Source organism: Meriones unguiculatus (assembly GCF_030254825.1).
Source record: "Meriones unguiculatus strain TT.TT164.6M chromosome Y unlocalized genomic scaffold, Bangor_MerUng_6.1 ChrY_unordered_Scaffold_23, whole genome shotgun sequence".
In the NCBI taxonomy this organism is placed as follows: domain Eukaryota; kingdom Metazoa; phylum Chordata; class Mammalia; order Rodentia; family Muridae; genus Meriones; species Meriones unguiculatus.
Genome location: NW_026843709.1, coordinates 1735977 through 1758920, shown reverse-complemented (window position 1 = coordinate 1758920; position 22944 = coordinate 1735977).

The following is a 22944-nucleotide window of genomic DNA, read 5'->3' as shown; positions in this document are numbered from 1 at the left end:
GCTTATCAACAGATACATGACTACATGCATGCAGGATGGTAGCTCTTCATTTTGGTGACCAGAACAAAGGACAGATGACCTAAGTTTCAGGCTCTTTGAAATCAGAGCATAGATAACAGAAATCCCTGCGGGTTATAAATGTATTTTCCTAGGTGCCATGGGTAGAGGAAAAGATTAAGGAAATTCACCATCAGAGGGATATATTAGAAGCCAACATGAATGTGGGGAATGATCTGTGGGACTGTTGATACTGGTCCCCTTGATTAAAAGGACAAATCTGAAATTTCTTTAGTAAAAGGCAGGCATTCTCAATGTTCATCATACACACAGAGAGAAGGTCTGGGCTATACATTACTACTAAAAGAAGAAAGGCATGAAGGCCATTTTCATCAAGGTCAAAATCTGATGTCCCTTGAACAAAGAAGGGGTAATGTAAGATACCTTAAGAAGGCACAGTTCAAAGAACATATATCCTGAGCTGAAAATTTTGAGGGCCATCCTGAACTATCTGGCTTCAAAAGAAAGTGCCTGGCTATGTGTAACACAAGAGCAAGATATAGCCACACCATGGTGCAAAGGGGAAAGACCTAGCTAATCTTGGGTAGTGAGAGGATGGCGTTACATTATTTGCTTCCAACTCTTCTCACCAGTTTCCACTATCCATATATTACATAGACTGAGGTGACAAGTCTAAGAAGCAAACACTCTACTCGGAAAATAAGTGATTGTCTGTATTCTTATGATTCTTGAAAGGTATATTCATCTGTGCAAATCTATAAAATAATGATCAGAATATTGCTTTTCAGACAAATACCTGCTAGGCATTGGCATGTGTGTTAGCTTTAGATTTCAATATACTGTCTTCTGACCTAAACCCCAAATTCTGTGAAGTCACATTGGTTTCAGTGCTGTTTGCCTGGCAATTGTGGTCAGAGGGATTGGTACAAACCTGATATGCCTTTGAAATTCAAGTCTAAGTTGTCCTTGGAAAGAAGAGGAGACACTCTTGGTACTTCTTTGGTCAGAGGCTACATTTGTAACAAACTACGAGAACAGATTGTAATAATGGGAACCTCTTGGAAAAAGAGGTTATTTGTTCATTACTGTGGCATGGGCCTAAAACTGTTAGGCAGGAATAAAATCACTGTAGCTGTTGTGCTTGAAGGAGGTCATCGTAGTTTCCTTTTGCACTACACTGGATTTCACATGAATGGAACTGATTCTTAATTCTACAGGAGTGGTAAATGGCTTACTTTTTATGAGGCCACATTCATCAGAAGGGAAATGAGTTGATCCACTGTTCAAAGAACCACAAATTTTGAGCATCTTTCTGTAAAATGAATATTTCATACAAAGTTAGTAGGCCTTTTCCAAGGTCTGAGGTCTGCCATTCAATTCAGTGAAGTAAAAGAAGTGAGGTAATTTAGGAATAGAGGAAGAACTGGGCGCCATATGAGAAAGAGAAAAGGTGAAACCTAGTTGGGCAAAGGTGAGGGTTTTCCAAAGTGTTAATGCCATTGAACATTCTGTTTGAACATGAGTCTCCCTGCTACCTTATTTAGTGAGGGAAGGTCCTGTCACTGTTCTTTAGCTTCCACCTCTTCTATAGGGTGAATAAGTTTTATATCTCTGCTGTCTCTAGAAGACTTCAGGAAACAATCTGAGCCATTTTCAATCATCCTGGGTAGCTCTGCATGGCAAGCATAGCTTCTTCACTTTGTATTCATGTGTCTGTATATGGGCATAAACTATAAAGTCATTTGATTTAAAGTCATAGGATGGATGAACATTACACAGGATCCTGCCTTTAAATCTACTTCATAGTATCTGTGGACTGAAACCAGTGTAGAGCAGTGGGAAGACATCAAGGCTTGAATCTTTATTCCTTTTTTAAATTTAATTTTATTTATTAATTAGACTTTATTCACTTTGTTTCCCCCCATAAGCCCCTCTGCTGTCCCTTACCAGAAGCACCCTCCCTCTCACTTCTTCAAGCATGCCTCTCTCCAAGTCCACTGATAGGGGAGATCCGACTCTCCTTCCTTCTGATCTTAGTCTATCAGATCACATCAAGTGTGGCTGCATTGTCATCTTCTGTGGCCTGGTAAGGCTACTCCCCCCTCATGGAGAGGTAATAAAAGAGCAGGCCAATCATAATGTCAGAGGCAGTCCCTCATACATAGTAATGTAACCCACTTTGGCACTAAACTGCCATGGGGTACATCTGTGCAGATGTTTTATGTTAACTCCATGCCTGGTAGTTGGTTGGAGTATGAGTCTCTGGGAACAACCATGTGTTCAAATTTCTGGTTCTGTTGCTCTCCTTGTGGAGTTTCTCTCCTCTCCAAATCTTACTATTTTCCACTTCTTTTTTTTTTAATTTTTCAAATTTATTAGAATGTAATAGAATTTGAATGGATACCATACACTATTTCAATTAATTTATTTATTGCTAGTGGCATTTCTCCACTAACCTACTGAAATACCAAGTATATTTGTATATGGTATATTTCTGTAAAGGCAAGTCTTTGTGGACAATTTTTTTTTCACTAAGGCATATCAAGAGCTTTATATTTTATCAGACTCAATACATTTAGTCGGTTTCCATTTATTTTGAATAAATGGTATTTTCAATTTTTATTTTGTTTTTTTTAATTTTTTTTTTATCAGTTACATTTTTTTAACTCTGTATCCCAGCCGTGTCCCAATCTCTCATTCCTTCCCAGTCCCTCCCTCCCTCCCTTATCTCCACCGTGCCCCTTTCCAAGTCCACTGATGGGGGACCTCCTCCCCATTCATCTGATCCTGTTTTATCAGGTATCTTCAGGACTGGCTGCAAAGCCCTTCTCTGTGGCAGAATAGGACTGCTTCTCCCTTCGGGGGTGGAGAGACCAAAGAGTCAGTCATTGAGTTCCTGTTAGAAATAGTCCCTGTTCCCCTCACTTAGGGAAACCAATTGGTTACTGAGCTACCACAGGCTACATCTGAGTGGAGGTTCTAGGTTATATCCATACATGGTCCTTGGATGTCTACATGCAGAAAAATGAAAATAGATCCATATTTATCACCCTACACAAAATTAAAGTCAAAGTGGATCAAGGACCTCAACATAAAACCAGATACCCTAAATCAATTGGAAAAAAAAGTGGGGAACAGCCTAGAACTCATTGGCACAGGAGACAACTTCCTGAACAGAGCACCAACAGCACAGGCTCTAAGAGCAACAATCAATAAATGGGACCTCATGAAACTGAAAAGTTTCTGTAAAGCAAAGGATACCGTCATCAAAACAAAACGACTGCCTACAGATTGGGAAAGAATCTTCACTAACCCTTTATCTGACAGAGGACTAATATCCAGTATATACAAAGAACTAAAGAAACTGAAAAGCAGCAATCCAAGTAATCCAATTAAAAAATGGGGAACAGAGCTAAACAGAGAATTCTCGACAGAGGAATATCGAATGGCAGAAAAACACTTAAAGAAATCCTCATCCTCATTAGCCATCAGGGAAATGCAAATCAAAACGACCCTTAGATATCACCTTACACCCATCAGAATGGCCAAGATGAAAAACTCAAGCGATAACACATGCTGGAGAAGATGTGGAGAAAGGGGAACCCTCCTCCACTGCTGGTGGGAATGTAAACTGGTACAACCACTCTGGAAAGCTATCTGGCGCTTTCTAAGACAAATAGGAATAGTGCTTCCTCCAGACCCAGCTATACCACTGCTAGGTATATACCCAAAGTTTGTTCAAGTACACAAAAAGGACCCTTGCTCAACCATGTTTATAGCAGCTCTATTTGTAATAGCCAGAACCTGGAAACAACCCAGATGTCCATCAACAGTGGAATGGGTACAGAAATTGTGGTATTTTTATACAATGGAATATTACTCAGCAATCAAAAAGGAGGAAACCATGAAATTTGCAGGCAAATGGTGGGATCTAGAAAAGATCATTCTGAGTGAAATATCCCAGAAGGAGAAACACAAACATGGGATATACTCACTTATATAGACCTATAAGATATGATAAACATAATGAAATCTATACACCTAAAAAAGATAATCAATTGAGGTGACATGGGGTAAGATGATCAATCTTCATTTAGAAAGACAGATGGGATGTGCATTGAACATATGACAGGAGTCTACTGAGCGCATCTGAAAGACTTTAACTAGCAGTGTTATCAAAGCAAAGACTCATGACCAAACCTTTGGCAGAGTACAGGGAATCATAAGAAAGAAGTGGAGTTAGTCTGATGGGGAAAGGATAGGAGCTCCACAAGGACCAAATATATCTGGGCACAGGGTCTTTTCTGAGACTGACATTCAACCAAGGACCATGTATGGATATTTTCCACTTCTTACGTAAGATTCCAAACACTATGCCCAACAATTGACCGTAATTTTCAATGTCTGTTTTGATAGTATGCAGGACAGAACCTTTCATACACCTTCTGTGGCAGGTTCTTAGGTTCTTTCCTGTTTTTTTCTTATTCTTCTAAAGTCCATTCTCTTTGCCTTTCAGGATGGAGATTGAGCATTTTACTCAAGGTCCTCTATCTTGTTTTGTTTCTTTAGATGTACAGAGTATGGTAGGTTTATCCTATATTATATATCTATATGAGTGAGTATATACTGTGTGTGTATTTCTGCTTCTGGGACAGCTCACTCAGGATGATCCTTTCCAGGTCCCATTATTTGCCTGCAAATTTCATGATTTCCTTATTTTTCATTGCAGAGTAATATTCCATTGTGTAGATGTACCACAGTTTCTACATCCATTTTTCTCTTGAGGGGCATCTGGGCTTTTTTCAGGTTCTGGCTATTACAAATAAAGCTGCTACAAACACGGTTGAGCAAATGTCCTTATGGTGAATTTGAGCCTCTTCTGGATATATGCATAGGAGTGGTATGGCTGGATCTTGAGAAGTCCTATTAGTCCTAGTTGTCTGAGAATGTGCCAGATTGATTTCCAGAGTGGTTGTACATGTTTACATTCCCACCAGCAGTGGAGGAGGGTTCCCCTTTCTCCACAACCTCTCCAGCATGTGTTGTCACTTCAGTTTTTCATCTTGTCCATTCTGATGGGTGTAAGGTGAAATCTCATGGTCACTTTTATTTCTATTCACTAATGGATAATGATGTTGAGTATTTCTTTAAATTTTTCTCTGCCAATCAATATTACTCTATAGAGTTCTCTCTTTGGCTCTTTTCTCCATTTTTAATTGGATTGTTTTGCTTATTTTCAGTTTCTTTAGTTTTATTTATCTATCTATATATATATACATACATATATATATGTATATATATATGTATATATATCAGATATTAGCCCTCTGTCAAATAAAGGGTTGGTGAAGATTCTTTCCCAATCTGTAGGCAATCTGTTTTGTTTTGATGATGGTGTACTTTGCTTTACAGAAGCTTTTCAGTTTCATGATGTCCCATTTATTGATTGTTTCTCTTAGAAACTGTTCTCTTAGTGTTCTGTTCAGGAAATTGTCTCCTGTACGATTGAGTTCTAGTGTTTCCTCCACTTTTTCTTCTAACAGATTCAATGTGTCTGGTTTTATGTTGAGGTCTTTGATCCACTTGGACTTTAGTTTTGTGCAGGGTGATAAGTATGGATCCATTTGCATTTTTCCACATGTAGTCATCCGGTTAGACCAGCACCATTTGTTGAAGATGCTATCTTTTTTTTCCATTATATGGTTTGGCATCTTGGTCAAAGATCAGGGCTGAGAAAGAAATTAAGGAAACAACACCCTTCACAATAGCCACAAGTGACATAAGGTACCTCGGAGTAACCCTAACCAAGGAAGTCAAAGACTTGTATGAAAAAAAATTTCAACTCTCTGAAGAAAGAATTAGAAGAAGATATGAGAAGATGGAAAGATCTCCCATGCTCATGGCTTGGTAGGATTAACATAGTAAAAATGGCCATCTTACCAAAAGCAATCTTTAGATTCAATGCAATGCCCATCAAATTACCAACACAATTCTTTACAGACCTGGAAAGAAAAATTCTCAACTTCATCTGGAATAACAAGAAACCCAGAATTGCTAAAACAATTCTCTACAATAAAAGATCTTCCGGAGGTATCTCTATCCCTGATCTTAAGTTGTACTATAGAGCAACAGTTTTAAAAACTGCATGGTACTGGCATAGAAACAGAATGGTGGATCAATGGAACCGAACAGAGGACACAGAAATAAAACCCACACACTTATGGACACCTGATCTTTGACAAAGACGCCAAAACCATACAATGGAAAAAAGATAGCATCTTCAACAAATGGTGCTGGTCTAACTGGATGTTTACATGTAGAAAAATGAAAATAGATCCATACTTGTCACCCTGCACAAAACTGAAGTCCAAGTGGATCAAAGACCTCAACATAAAACCAGACACATTAAATCGGTTTGAAAAAAAAGTGGGAAATACCCTAGAACTCATTGGTACAGGGGAAAACTTCCTGAACAGAACACCAACAGCACAGGCTCTAAGAGCAACAATCAATAAATGGGAACTCATGAAACTGAAAAGCTTCTGTAAAGCAAAGGACACCATCATCAAAACAAAGCGACCACCTACAGATTGGGAAAGAATCTTCACCAACCCTTTATCTGACAGAGGACTCATATCAAGTATATATAAAGAACTAAAGAAGCTGAAAAGCAGCAAACCAAGTAAAGCACTTAAAAAATGGGGAACTGAGCTAAACAGGGAATTCTCTGTAGAGGAATACCGAATGGCAGAGAAGCATTTAAAGAAATGCTCAACCTCACTAGCCATTAGGGAAATGCAAATCAAAACAACCCTGAGATTTCACCTTACACCCATGAGAATGGCCAAGATCAAAAACTCAAGTGACAACACATGCTGGAGAGGTTGTGGAGAAAGGGGAACCCTTCTCCACTGCTGGTGGGAATGTAAACTTGTACAACCACTCTGGAAATCAATCTGGCGCTTTCTCAAACAACTAGGAATAGCGCTTCCTCAAGATCCAGCCATACCACTACTGGGCATATATCCAAAAGAGGCTCAAGTACACCAAAGGGACATTTGCTCAACCATGTTTGTAGTAGCTTTATTTGTAATAGCCAGAAGCTGGAAACAACCCAGATGACCCTCAACTGAAGAATGGATGCAGAAATTGTGGTACATCTACAGAATGGAATATTACTCAGCAATGAAAAATAAGGAAATCATGAAATTTGCAGGTAAATGGTGGGATCTGGAAAAGATCATCCTGAGTGAGTTGTCCAGGAAGCAAAAAGACACACATGGTATATACTCACTCATATAGACATACAACATAGGACAAACCCACTATAACCTGTGCATCTAAAGAAACTAAGCAAGAGAGGACCCTAACTAAAATGTCCAATCCCCATCCAGAAAGGCAAAGAGGATGGACATCAGAAGAAGAAGAAAACAGGAAACAACCTAGGAACCTACCACAGAGGGCCTCTGAAAGCCTCTGCCCTTCAGACTATCAAAGCAGATGCTGAGCCGGATGGGCAACTGTTGGGCAGGTGAATGGAATTTTAGGTAAGAACTGGGAAATAGTAAGAGCTGGAGAGGACAGGGTCTCCACAAGGAGAGCAACAGAACAAGAAAATTTGAACACAGGGAACTTCCAAGAGACTCATACTCCAACCATGGACTATTCATGGAGATAACCCAGAACCCCTGCACAGATGTAGCCCAGGGCAGTTCAGAGTCCAATTGGGTTACATAGTAATGTGAAGAGGGACTGCCTCTGACATAATCTGATTGGCCTGCTCTTTGATCACCTCCCTCTGGGGGGGGGGAGCAGCCTTACCAGGCCACAGTAGAGGACAATACAGCCACTTTTGATGTGAACTGACAGACTAAGATCAGAAAGGAGAGGAGAACCTCCCCTATTAGTGGACTTGGGGAGTGGCATGCAAGCAGAGGGAGGAGGGAGGGTAGGATTGGGAGGGGAGGAGGGAGGGGCTTATGGGGGATGCAGAATGAATAAAGTGTAATTGATGAAAAAAAAGAAAAAAAAAGAAAATTCCTCCTTAATACAATGTGTCTATCAAATCATAACCGTCTTTAATAAAGAACCATATTTAATTTTTTGTTATATTAGTTCCTCAGTGTCCTGTCTGTTTCATGTACGAAAATAATACTTATGTGGTAGGTGCTAATTACTTGAATTTGTGACAAATATTGGAAAAATTAAATATCAATAAATTATTTTTACGAAAAAAAAAAAAGATCAGGTGTCCATAAATGTGTGGGTTTATTTCTGGGTCCTCTGTTGGGTTCCATTGATCCACCATTATGTTTCTATGCCAGTACCATGAAGTTTTTAAAACTGTTGCTCTATAGTACAACTTAAGATCAGGGATAGAGATACCTCCAGAAGATCTTTTATTGTAGAGGATTGTTTTCACAATTCTGGGTTTCTTGTTATTCCATATGAATTTGAGAATTTTTCTTTCCAGGTCTGTAAAGAATTGTATTGGTAATTTGATTGGAATTGCATTGAATTTATAGATTGCTTTTGGTAAGATGGCCATTTTTAGTATGTAAATCCTGCCAAGCCATGAGCATGGGAGATCTTTCCATCTTCTGATATCATCTTCTAGTTCTTTCTTCAGAGACTTGAATTTTTTTTTTATTCATACAGGTCTTAGACTTGCTTGTTTAGGTTTACACCAAGGTACTTTATGACAATTTTGGCTATTGTGAAGGATGATGTTTTCCTAATTTCTTTCTGAACCCTTTTGTCTTTTGTGTACAGAAGGGCTACTGATTTTTGAGTTATTTTTATATCTTTCCATATGCTGAAAGTGTTTATCAGCTGTAGAAGTTCCATTGTAGATTTTTTGGGGTCCCTGACATATACTATCATATCATATAAAATAGTGATAATTTGAATTCTTCCTTTGCAATTTTATTTCCTCCAACTCTTAAACTCTCTTTTTGCTATAGCAATGTCTTCCAGAAGTATGTTGAAGAGATATGGAGGGAGTGGGCAGCCTTGTCCTGTCCCTGATTTCAGTGGGGTTGCTTTAACTTTCTCTCCATTCAGTTTAATGTTAGCTATAGGCTTGCTTTATATTGCCTTTACTATATTTAGATATGTGCTTTTTATCCCTGATCACTCCAAGACTTTAAACATGAATGGATGTTGATTTTGTCAAATGCTTTTTCAGCATCTAGGGAGATTAGTCATTTTGTTAATAAAGTGGATCACATTATTGAATTTCTCTACATTGAAACACACCTGCATGCCTGGGATGAGGCCTACTTGGTCATAGTAGATGGTATCTTTGATGTGGTCTTGTATTCAGTTTGCAAGTTTTTTTGTTGAATATTTTTGCATTAATATTCATAAGGGAGATTGGCCTGAAATTCTCTTTCTTTGTTAGGTCTTTGTGAGATTTAGGTACCAATGTGACTGTGGCTTCATAGAATGAGTTTGGTAATGTTCCTTCTGTTTCTATTTTGTGGAGAAGTTTGAAGAGAACTGGTAGCTCTTCTTTGGTAGAATTCTGCACTGAAACCATCTCTTCCTGAGCTTTTTTTAGATGGGAGAATTTCGATGCATGCTTCTATTTCTTTGGGGGAAATAGAACTATTTAATTGATTTACCTGTTCCTGATACAGCTTTGGTACTTCGAATCGATCAAGAAAATTGTCCATTTCATTTAGATATTAAAATTTTGTGGCATATAGACTTTTGAAGTAAGTCCTAATGATTGTTTGGATTTCCTCCATGTCTGCAGGTATGTCCCCCATTTCAATTCTGTTTTTTTTTTTTTTTTTTTTTTTTTTTTTTTTTTTTTGGATGGTGTCTCTCTGCCTTTTAGTTAGCTTGGCTAAGAGTTTGTCTATCCTGTTGATTTTCTCAATGTCCACGTATTGGTTTCATTGATTCTTTGAATTGTTTTATTTGTTTCTAATTGATTGATTTCAGCCATGATGTTGATAATTTCCAACCATCTACTCCTTTTTTCTGTGTCTGCTTCTTCTTTTCTAGGTTTTTAACTGAGCCATAAAGCTGCTTGAATGAGATGTCTCAGGTTTCTTCTTGAAGGCACTTAGTTTTATGAACTTTCCTCTTAGAACTGCTTTCATTGTGTCCCACAAGCTTGGTTATGTTGTTCCTTCATTTTCCTTTAATTCTAGGAAGACTTTAATTTCTTTTTTCATTTCTTTCCTGACCCAGCTGTCATGTAGTAGAAAGTTGTTCAGTTTGCATGAGTGTGCAGGCTTTGTGATATTTCTGTTATTTCTGAGGTCCAGCTTTATTCCATGGTGATCAGACAGGATACAAGGGATTATTTCAATCTCCTTGTATCTTTTGAGGTTCGCTTTATGACCATCTATCTGGTCTATTTTGGAGCACATTCCAAGAGGTGCCAAGAAAAAGGTAAAATCTGTTGAGTTGGAGTGTAAGGTTCTGTAAATGTCTGTTTCGTCCATTTGATTTATGACCTCTGTTAGAGAAATTGTTTCTTTGTTTAATTTCTGTTTGTTTGAGCTGTCCTTTGTTGAGAGTGGGGTGTTGAAGTCTCCCACTATTAATGTGTGGGGATCTATGTGTGGTTTAAGGTTTACCAATGTTTCCTTTACAAATGTGTTTGCCCTTGTATTTGAAGCATTGATGTTTAGGATTGTGATGTCTTCCTAGTGGAATTTTCCATTGATGAGTATGAAGTGTCCTTCCCCATCTCTTTGTATTAATTTTGGTTGAAAGTCTATTTCATCAGATATTAGAATGGCTACTTCTGCTTGCTTCTTGGGTACATTTGCTTGGAAAGCATTCTTCTAAACTTTATTTTCAAGTAATGTCTATCTTTGTGCCTTAGGTGTGTTCCTTGTATGCAACAGATTGCTGTGTTTTGTTTATCCATCCTTTCTGTTAGTCTGTGTCTTTTCATTGGAGAATTGAGCCCATTGATGTTGAGAGAGGTTAATGATCAGTGGCTGTTAATTCCTTTGAATTTGATGTTGGCTGTGGTCATAAGGTTGTGTGCTTGGTTGCTCTTTGTTTTACTCTAGTGAATTTAATTATTTCCTGTGTTTTTTAGAACATAGCTAGCTTTCTTTGGTTGTATTTTCCCTTCTAGTGTCTTCTGTAACCCTGGATTTCTATGTAGGTATTACTGAAATTTGTTTTTGTCATTGTATATCTTATTTTCTCCATCTATGAGGTTTGAGAGTTTTACTGGGTATAGTTACCTGGGCTGCTATCTGTGTTCTCTTAGTGTGTGTATGATAACCATCCGGGCCCTTCTGGTTTTCATAGTCTCTCTTGAAGTCAGCTGTGATTCTAATGTGCTTGCAATTATATGTTACTTGTTGTTTTTACCTTGCAGCTGTGCATGGCTACTTTAGCTTCTTCAGTTTGTCTTTTTGTGTCCATATATAGGCAGAAGCTAATCATAAGATGAATGAACATTTCACAGGATCCTGCCTGTATATCTACATCATAGATCCTTGTGGACTAAACCAGGGTAGAACAATGGGAAGACACCCACGCTTCAACCTTTATTCTTTAGAGCATATATGTTGGCTTTTATGTAATTCAGAGTCACAACAGAATGCTTAAGAGTTCATGAATTTATACTACAAGAAATGACACAGTATTATGCAAAAGATCATGTTTAATATTACCTTTGGAATAAGAGTAGTGAGTTTCCTGTGGTCAAAGATGGTGTTTCAATGGTCCTTCAGATTCTCACTTGTGCAGGTGGGTAATGCCTAAATCCACATGGTTAATGACTGAGAGATAATCTGAGCCATGATAATTTTCATAACCACATCAATAAAGGAGAGAAGTTTTTAGGTACCTTGGAGACAGGGGAATTCTGAGAACCTCTTCTCAGAATGGAAAGTTATGAGACCTCATTCACAAAGGAGTACTCACAAAAGTCTTCCTTTGTGGAGAGTGACATGATCCATATTTGGCAGAATAGGAATATCCATTCACCTCTGGTCAGATGGGGAAGTTCATGGGATATCTTAGGTATTGGAGGAATTTTCTGGTTCTGCTTGCTAGCTTCCAACTATATTTACCAATACAAGCATGCATATGTTGAGTGAATTCTTTAAGTGGCTAGGTAATTATCATGACAATCTTCCAACAGGTTAAGTGTTTCTACAAATACTAATGGTGCCCAACTTTGATGCAGATGGCATGAAATCTAATTTCAGGTTTCCAACTTGTGTTCTATTATTTAAAGGGGGTGGTAGTTAGATCCAACTGGTTGTCTATGCATTGTAGTTTAATCTTAGGTGGGGATTGGATGCTAATTTTGAAGAACTCTTATTTAATAGTGCCATGTGTGAGGCATGAACATATGGGAATCTCCAGTGATTCTTTAGTAATATAATGGGATCTTCAAACTCCTAGTGAAAGGAATGGAGACCTGAGATACCCTTTGCAAACAGTGTCTAGTTTGAGAGCTGCTCAATATAATTAGATTTCCCAGATCCCCTTCTGCAGAAACTGAATGTCTGACATATTCTTGTTGGATTTGGATAGACACTTGGTCGACAAACATATTTAGAAGATTGGAATGTGTAATAATGTTTAGTGCAGAGTACAAAGCATAAGGGTCATTTGTTCAGAGAAGGAAAAATTTTCAGAGGGTAGCAATAGGACTATATAAGTACCACATCACAGAAAATAAATGTTTTAGGGCCCAATAGGCAAGTGGTGTGTAAGACAATCCTAGTCCTAGCAGATTTCACACATTCTATTCAATATAATGAGAAGAAATATGCTAATTTTGGGGAAAGAGGAAAAAAGTTGCACCAGGGCAAGGAAGGAAAACTCTTGAAAAAGGAGAAGAAAACTATACCCTAAGCTGAGGGTGAAGTTCACATGCATCCTTCTGGTGAGGAGAATGTCCCTGATAACTTACACAAGGGGAGAAAATTCCCATCAAATAAATTTCAGAGATTTATATCTTCATCATTTCTGTTCATTCTGGGAGGGAAGAGGCCTTCTTCCCTTCGAAAAGATTGGATGACTATCACTGGCTAGCTTGCTTCCTCTAGTTTGCATTTCAGCAGTCAATATCCAGAAAAATGTTGAAGTTATCAATTTCCAAAGAATGACCTGAAGGGAGATGGAACAGCTTCTTTGCTCTGACAGTTAAACTTGGCTATGATACCTTAAACCTGAAATCCCTGGATATCTATGGAGCAAGTATCTCATGCAACTGTTTGGTGTGAAAAACTACTCTGGCCATAGTGGGAAAGTCATAGGCATGATTCTTGAAAAGGAGATTTGTTGGGAGGCACAGAAGGAATTTACAAGAATCTCTCAGGCAGAAGATGAATCTCCAAGGTTACCTTGGAAATTGAATACAATTGCTGCTGTAACTTATCAGGTCAAACATGGTTAGAGCTGAGAGTAATCCTGTATTCTGGGACTCTGGGGCATACTTGACACCAATCAAAGCACTTTTCTCTTACAGTTTGGTTAGTAATCCCTGAATCTGTTTCTTCCAAAAGCCTGTCATCAACAGCAGAGTTGAGGACAACAAAGATGGGGTTTCTCATTTAAGGTGGTATTCTGAAAGGTATAAAGTTTTCAATCAGGACTTAGATATTTGCAGTCTGATCCCAGGACTTCAGTTCAATATGCTCTTCTTTTTCTTTGGTCATTTGGGCATGCCTGGCCATTCAAGTCAGAGGGAACATTTTAAGAACACCTAGAAAAATAGACCTGTGGTTTCTATGTATGATTCTCTGAGGAAAATATTGTCATACGGTGTTGATTTAAAGTTCATTGAGAAAAAGATGAATATTTTAGTGAGTTTTCATATCTGTGGCCTGGTTTTTAGCTTCCAAAATCAGAAGATTTTGTATAGATTCCCTGAAGTAAAAGGGTGTGGACAGAGTTTGCTTTTAAAAAAATAGTTTAACCAAGTTCCTTGACATTTTATATATGTCAGATTTTCTTATCTGAATCATTGTGGAATATTCAGTTCACCATAGGTTGAAGGACAAACATTGGAAACATTTATTTAGAAAAATGTACTAAGGCTTACTTTATAATTTCCAGAAGTAGGATGGACCTACTCAAACAAAATGAATGCTGAAGCCTACTTTGGACAAATGGAAATGTTCTTTCTTTCAGTAGGAAGAAGAATTGTATGCCATGGCAAGTGGGGAAGTTCTGAAGCCCATTTGACAGAGAGACTAATGCTTAGAGCATGCGAAAGCCAAATTAAATTGACTACCATACCTCATGAGGTCTTAGCATTGCCTCAGATTTTAAGTCTTCTTTACAGTCTAGGAAAGCCAAGTCTTCACCTGAACATGCAAAATACCAAGCATCAATATCAGAATTAATAAACAGCTTGACTGGGTGTTTCTGAATGGTTTCCTCATGGGAATTGTGCTGAGCTTATGAAAATTAAGCTGGACTGACAAATTCACACCACATCTGCTGATTTTTTTCAAGTGGCATGGGTTTCTAGAATTTGATTCTCATGTTTGAAATCAGTGAAATTTATAATAAGGGCCAGTGATGTTTGGAGAGGGATGAGGCAGACCCTGTTCCCTTGCTCAGAGGGGAATATTTTGAGATCCCATTGTGTCAAAGGCTAAATTTTACCACTCACTCATACAGTGATGAGTTGGTAGAACAATTGGGCAGAAGGGGAATATCCCATTTTACCTACAGAGAGAGGGCAGTTCCAGGTACTCCATGTCTCCATGTCTGCAGAAAACTTGAGAAAATCCCTATCCCTTAGTATTCCACTACAGCCTTGGTAGCAATCTTTGAGTTCTTCTGAAAAATTGGATCATAGTCCCAGGATCAGTTCCCTATTTTAATTTAGGATGAGCAAGACATGAGTGAGCATGGAGAATAGGTACATTTCTGGTGAGCAGCATCAAGCAAAATGACCTTGGCTGCAAGCTGAGGTTTGTCTTCATTGACAGGTCATGAATCTAGAGTTCTCTGAGGATTCTTTCATTGTGAAAAGTGAATTTCTTACCAATAATGTCTGTGGGAGAAGCTCTGGTCTATCTTATTTGACTGGTAAACCTGAGTTGCCATGAAAAAAAAAAAAGAGAGAGAGAAGCTCCTTAGTTTCCTTGGCTAGTGGGAGTCAGTCTCAAAGGACATTTCAGATTCAATATCTGACACACAACCCCACAGTCACATGGCCAATCCTGTAGCTAGATATATTATTAGACCATGGATCAGACAATTCCATTCAAGCTAAAAACTATTGTTCAAAGACAGTATAATACAGCAGCAGTACCAGCATGGATGTCCTCCTTGACAGTAGTCAAGGGCTACTGTGGTTAGAGAAAATAAGTCTAAGCACCTCTTATGAAATTGTTCCAGGACAGTGTCAGTCCTCTGTTAGTTGTGGGTCATATCTAAATATGACCTCTGTTAGTTCTGAGGTGTCATATCTAAATATTAATGCAGTTAGAATGTTGGAGATATAAACTGTTCTTGTTCTAGAAGATAAGTTTGAAGCCTTGTTATCACTTTGTAGAAATTCTACTGTTCATTGATATGTCAGATTTTCTAAAAGACTATTTTTCATGTTATTGGGACATTGGTGAAGTCTGATATTTTATTTTGATATTTTATTCTAAAGGATTGTTTTAGCATTTCTGGGTTTCTTGTCATTCCATTGGAAGTTGAGAGTTGTTCTTTCCAGGTCTCTTAAGAATTGTTTGAAATGTTACCCAAGTCCAGGAAGATTAGGCAGTTTTGATGTTCCCAGGGTCTGTGAGTACATCCATGGCTGTAGGGAAAGTGCAAGTCCAGATTGATGGAATTCTGTGAGGTCTGAGTTGAACAACTGTAGCTGTTTTGGCACTGTTGTGGCTATAGGCAGCATCTGTGTCTGGCAGGACACTGAAACATATGTACAGGCAAAAGATAAAGTTGAGTAGGTTATGGAGAATATCCTTTAAGTATACTTTTTGGAAAGGAAAACTTTTGAGAGAGCAAACAGAAGTAGAAGGTTTAGATCAATGTGGCTTGAATATGGGAACCTCGGTCTACCTGAGGGGGACTGTTATTTACCCTATCACTGGCACGTTTTTTTTTTAATTAGAAAGTTTTTTTTTCTTTGTTTTTTTTTTTTTTTATTTTTTTTTCAATGCAGTTTATTCAGGAACCTTGAACAATCCTCGGACCCCGGGGAAAGCCAGCCCACATCTTAAATAGCCTCTGGGTAGCCAAACCAGGCGTGCCACGTGGGCAATGCAGATAGGTCCACATACATGGAAGCAAGCCAGATCCTCAGCCTTAGCCAAATGGGAATTATTCATGACAGAGAGTACTCACCATCGGGAAGGTGGAAGGCAGAAACCAGCTCCATCTTTAAGGCATAGCATTCCGCAGCTCTTTACAGTTCCCCCTTTTTGTTTTAGACACATCAGGCAAGAGTAGAGGTCTGATCTCTGATATTAGAAATAAATTGGGACTTTGTACCAATGTTCGTTTAGGTGTCATCCACCCAAAGAGCATCAGACCCGTCCGATACCTTTTTCTCAGAGGCAGGACCTGGGGCATCAACTCGCATGCAACCAGACATGCTCTTCTCTGGGTCCAAAGCAGCTGACCCTGAATGCAGTGCTTAGCCTCGCATCCTGAGCGTAACATTTTAGCTTTTTATGGTATCCAACCATGCTTGGGGAGAATGTCCTGCTTCAATGGTTGTAAAGGCCTGAATGATCAAGGCTGCATCACACTGTTGTGAGACTCTAATCTTGCATATATACCACAGGCAAACCAAGGAGACCAACACCAGAAGGCCTGCTAACGCTCCCATGCCCGCCCATTTCTTCAGATGATTCATGGCTGCAGCAATCCATGATGATAATCCTGTGGCTAGTCCTGCGTCCACTCTGGTAGAATTTACTGTGACAATGGCCACTCTCAGCTGCTCCATCGTAGTATCGAATTCTCCAGTCCAATTACCTAAAATATAAGTATTTGCAGCACAGGAAAAATTCTCATGTTATATGCTAGTGACTCAAAGTCCAGCATATTTTCATTGACAGCCAGGTTGAGCGATTTGCCATAGGGTATCAATTTGCTCCTGCACGAGGTCAATCCTCTGATTGAACACCATCAAGCTTCCTTTTAGTTGAGCATTAATTCCTTTATGTACAACTAAGGCATGAGCTACATTGGCTAAATGATTGTTCAGGGTCTGAGCAGTCTGCCCAGTATGACTCATGGCTAGTGCCCCGGTGGTAGCTCCAATAGCCGCCAATGAGATGGTAGTAACAATGGTGGCTGTAGTTCCACGATCCCTTTTCTGTCTGAAGAGAGTCATAGCGTGAGGGGCATCAACGGGCACAGGCACGCAGTGAGGCATGCAAGTAACCAGGGCATACCTAAATTTACTAGCATTCCAGCACTGGGCAAAAAAGCAAGTATCATCACCACAATTACTTGGCTCTATCTGGCTAATAATGAATAAAAATGGGGGATATAGACAAACAGGTGTGGGTTTATAGGAAATATTATGAGAAGCCTTAACCCCCTCGTTGGAACATCCTGCACTTTTTAAAGAAAGCTTTCTTTTGGATCTGTCATTGAGGTGAAGTTTGGTTACAGAAGAGTGTAAACTTAGAGTACCTGGTGCCAGCTGCCACTAGGTGTAAAAACCTAAAATTCCTCAGAGGACATGCTATCTGGAGGGATAGGCATCTGTGCTTCTCCCATTGGGCACAGAGAAGTCAGGGACCTTCAAAAGGTGTCCCTATGGCAATATGTGACTTGAGGGAGAGGGGTCTTACCTGGTCTAATAGCCTGTCAGCTTTTGGCTAGATACTGGGGTATAGATACCCAGTGGGGCACAGTTAAGGCACAGATACACAGCAGGGCACAGTGGAGGTCACAAAAAAATCACCTAATGTGAGGTCTTCCCACAACAGAGCTATTGAGTGAGAGAGGGGGTGTAGGAACCATGTGCGAGTGGGGACATACTACCAAAAGGAGACTGGGGCCCGAAAATAGAGGTCAGCATAGAGAGTCAAACCTAGATAGTTAAGGCTACACTTGGGGGGGTTCCCTCCATCTCATAAGATAGTATAAATTTTCTGGAGCTCTGCGGGCAAGCTTCCCCTATCAAAGAGGCATTTTATGATGGAGAAAATGGAGTGAACTCACCAATCTAGTGGCTGGTGAATAAGGAGAAATCACCAATACAGCCAGTGTTGCATGCAGTAAATAGCAGTCTGGTAGCCAGGAAAGGAAGTCCCAAAACTAGGGAAAGGGGAGGAGTCCCACCTTTTGAGTTTGGCAACAAGTGCAGTACTTCTCTTGCGTCCAATTGACTTGAGAGGTGTATTTAGGTGAACTTTCTGCAGCTTACAAAAATTACTTTTAAGTTTTAAGTAGGAGATAAAACTATAGACATGTTAGTATCACATTGTAGAAAAAAGCAGTAGACATATATGTTTGTGTTAATAGCCTAAGTATTTTCTAAGTTGAGCTCTGAAAAGGCAAAAGCCTTTTTTGAAGTAAAAGGGAAACTCACTTGTTCTTCACTTTTAGTATAAGCATACATAATGTGGAGGCTTACAGTCTTGAGCTGAGAACCATAATAGTATGTGGTATAGTGGAATGTTTTTGTATTAGAGTCAGATTAATAAATTAGAGCCCTATTGATAAAAGTTAAAACTCTAGACAGTAAATAAAACAGTAGCATAGCATCAGGACGAAATATTAAGCTTTTTACCTACTTAAGTTGATTCCTTAAATCACTTTAGATCTTGTACGTTTTATAACTTGCATTTACCAACCTTAAAGCATTTTTAGACCCTCAAACATTTACAAATTTTATTACCAACGTTAAGACATATTTTAAGACTCTCAAATATGTATAACTTGTATTTATCAAACTTAAGACACCTTTTTAAATTCCCAAACATTGTATGACTTACATTTACAAAACTTAAGACAACTCTCAAATATGTTTTTTGAAAGGGATCTTTGTATTTAATTATTTACCGTGAGACATAGTTGAAACTTCTATGACCATTTATTGTCCTTTAGCTAAAGAAATGGCAAATTGTTCATTTACTCCTGTTTCTTGAGTCTGGACTGTGTCTAGGCCTGAAAATAGCAGCTCTAGGACTTAGGCTTAAGGCCTGGTCTCCTGCATGTAAAGAGAACTGAGAAGGCATCTCAAGTCTCCCATCACAAAGGTTGGCAATATGTCTGTGGGACCTCATTCTGAGATCAATAACAGACCTGTGCTAGAGCTGTAGAGGTTGCTGTGTCAAGGAGCCATTCATCCTACACCAGGACAATGAGCTAGAAAGCTGGAAGTGTCTGTGGCTCTTTGCAGGTGAACTTCCATGGCAGGGCACAGAGGACAAGACTGCTTGGGAGAATTTTGACTTCCAGTGGCCAGTTTGCAAGCAGCCAGTTTTGGCATGTTACATTAGCAGCAGGACCAGCATACACTTGGCTGCATTTGAAAATGTCACCTGATGGAAAGGACTTTTGGCTATGCAAACCTCTTGCTATTTTGTGGGAATGCCAATAGCTTCAGAGCACAGCTAAATTCTAGAGCCAGATGGGATGGCTCACTATTTTTACCAACTCCTATATAGTGACTCAAGAACCATCCTCAGCTGTTTATTTAAAATTGCATTGAGACCACATTTGCATCTCTAGGACTATAAATAATTATCTATGAAATGACTATTAACTTGCATTTGTTAACCATTAAATATTGGGACTTTAGGTTTTGTCCTTGCTAAGTTAGAATCTTAAAAGTCATGAATAAAATTTATTAAAGTGAGAGCATAAGAGTTTTTGTATGATTTAATGTATAAGTTTAGAGCTTATAATAGTTTAAGGCTATACTACAGATTAATAACATTGTTTTAAGATAACAAAACCAAGCTTATATTAAGTTTATGATAGCAGAGATACAGTAAATTGACACAGTTTTAATATATACATATATATTAAATTAATAGATCTTAACTTAGAATTTTGGTAATCAATTTGTATGCAATAATGAACCCCGGAGCTAAAATTTTAAAACCAACAATTTTAGCAGAACAATATAGATCAATCTTAAAATTAAGCAAGCATACTTTAAAATTTGATAATAGACATGCTGCAAATTAACCCAGCTTTAACATAAATAAATACCTCTAAAATTAATAAATCCTAATTTAGAATATTGGTGATCAACTTGTACATAATAATGAACCCCTGAGCAGAAAAGTATAAAGCAAATTTAAAATTATATTTGAGAAACACATAAACCGATTTACTTTCAATAGATATTTATAACATTGAAATTTTGTTATCATATAAAATTAGCTATGATTAAGACTTATAAATGCAAACCCAATGAGAAATTTATATACAGCATTAGATAAGGAATTTAAAATATAAGAATAAAGAGTAAAGTGTACAGAAATCAGGGAGAAAAGATTTGTTTTTTTCTTTTTTTTTTTTAACAAAGCTTGGGAAAAGCCTCTTAGAAGAAAGCACGCAGTGAAACAAAAAGCAGCTTGGCAGGGGCAATTGGCATGGCTTCCTCAGTGGTCTGGAAGGGTGCATGCGAGGCGGGGCCTCTTTGCCCAAACCTAAAATCCTGCTGTGCCACATTAAGTGAATGGTTAAACTATAATTTCGCCCACTTCCTCCCAAAACCAACATGACTTTGGAAATCTCGTGAGGTTTTAAAATCCTACAGGAGATTTAAAAGTTTCCAGACTGTGCTGTGCCAAGCCTTTAAAGTTGATTTTAGCGAGGAGTGAAACTCCCAGGCTAGGTGCCAGAATAGTAAACACAGGGTCCCTTTGGCTTGCCTCCCCCCAGTGTATAGTGCCTATCATCTTATCACACACTCTGCACTTCTGGAGCCAAAGGTTCCAGACAGAGCCATGTGTCTCTAGAGGTCTCTACAGACAGCAAAGAGATCCTAGCTGGAGCAGGCTTTACTGCAGGAGCCACTGCAGCAGGAGGTGGACCTGCATAGGTGCAACTCTCAGAGAGCCCACTCCAATCCGCTACGGTGTGGGCACCAGGGACACAAGCCTGGGGAAAGCAGAAGCAGCCCGGGAAACCAGGGAGGGGATGAGGGCAGTTGAGAGAAAAATGGAGGTTTTAGGAGAAAATTGGTTGTAACTGTCCTATCCAAAGATCCTAGAAAAGGATCCTAGCTTTGCTAGGGGAGCCCTAGTCAAGGCACCAATGTTGTTTATTATTAAAAGAAAGATGAAGCTGACTCAACCGATCTTCTTTGTCAGAGGTTTATTAAGTGGGCATGGAGAGGGTGGGAAACAGGACATGGTGAGGAGAGAGAAAGAAGGAGGGATGCGGTGCTCTGAGAGAGAGAAAGTGAGTGAGAGAGAAAGACTAAAAAAGTGAGAGACCACGTGGCAGGGATCAACCCTTTAAGGGGCAAGGTAATCACACCTAGATGGCTTTCCTAGAGTCAGTTGAGCAGGTGTTGTGATTTTCACCTGCCATTTTGGTAACCAATGTATCAGAGAACCATTCCCAGAGACACTTGGGAAGTTGGAATATGTTCCAGGGAAAACTGGTGCTTGATGAAGATCCTAGAGACTTCTGTGAAGATGTGGAGAGTCATAGATTATTTTGACAGGACAGGGCAGGGCCTTCATCATTGTAGAGGGTAGAAGCAAAAAAGTCCTGGAGGTCCTGAAGCAGAGCAAATTTGCTACAGGCCATGAGCTAGACAGAGCAGTTTTGAATTCACAATGGGGAGACAGTGACATCTATTTTATGGCACTCTGACAAATTGGCAACCTCTCATACGTTCCAGGGAAGTAGACCTGAGTCCCAGATCATCTTGAGTGTATGGCAAAGGTTCAGTATTGCCCTTCATAGAAGGTGAATATTTCAGAGCCACTTGGGCAGATATGCATGTTCCTTGAGACAGTTCAGATAGGGGAGATCTCTGAGACAATGAGACAGGTAGATATGCTCCTAAATTCATTTGAGCAGAGGAAGAAGATCCTAGATTCACTGAAGGAGATGGTGACGTTCCCAATCTCCCTGGTGAAGAGTTGGATATAGGTAGACTGCCACCTGCACAGGTGGAAACTTGCAGAGGTCCCTTGGAAGACAGGAGAGGTTTTACAGATTCTTGAAAGGCTAACAAAGGTCTTGAACTAACTTTAACAGATATACAAATTTCCCAAGGCCCTGAGGAGATAATGTAAGATCAAGAGTCCCTTGTCCAGATAAAGAGATTACCATGTGCCCTTTTGAAAAATTTGTAGATCCTGGAGTGATTGAAACAGATGGATCCGAATGTTGAACCTTTTGGGAGGATAGGAAACACCCTTGAAAAGAAAGAGAAGGTCCTATTGCCCATTGTGCAGATAAAGAAATTGACATATGACCTTTGGAAGATGGCATAGATTCTGAAGAGTATGAAGCTGTTTGATCTGTTGGTTGAACTGTTTGACCAGTCTGCCAAGACACAAGAGGATCCTAGCAAGAAAGACAAGGTCCTAGAATACCTGGTGTAGGTGTGGAGAGATCAAAAGTGACTTCTCTTGATATGGAAAATTCCAAAATACTTTGAGATGAAAGTAAGGAACACAAATTTGCCTGCACAGACATGGAAACTTCCCCAGTAACTTCTTCATGTCCTGCATGACTTGCAACAGCCTTAGACTATTTTTTTTCTACACCTGATGCAAATGTTGAATATCCTGGAAGATCCCAGGGATGTGGCAAAGCTTCTAGAGAACTTTGGGTCAATTTCAGAGTTAATTCCTTCTTTTGCACATATTGGGTATATCCCTAAGGGAGTAGCTGGTGAATGTGCAAATTCACTCCATGCAGAAGCTGACTGTGTCTCTACCTGGTGTGTGTGTTTCAGGGTTTGAATGCCCTTGGGCAGATGGAAAGTGTCTGAGAGTCCTGTGTGTATATGTGGGCATT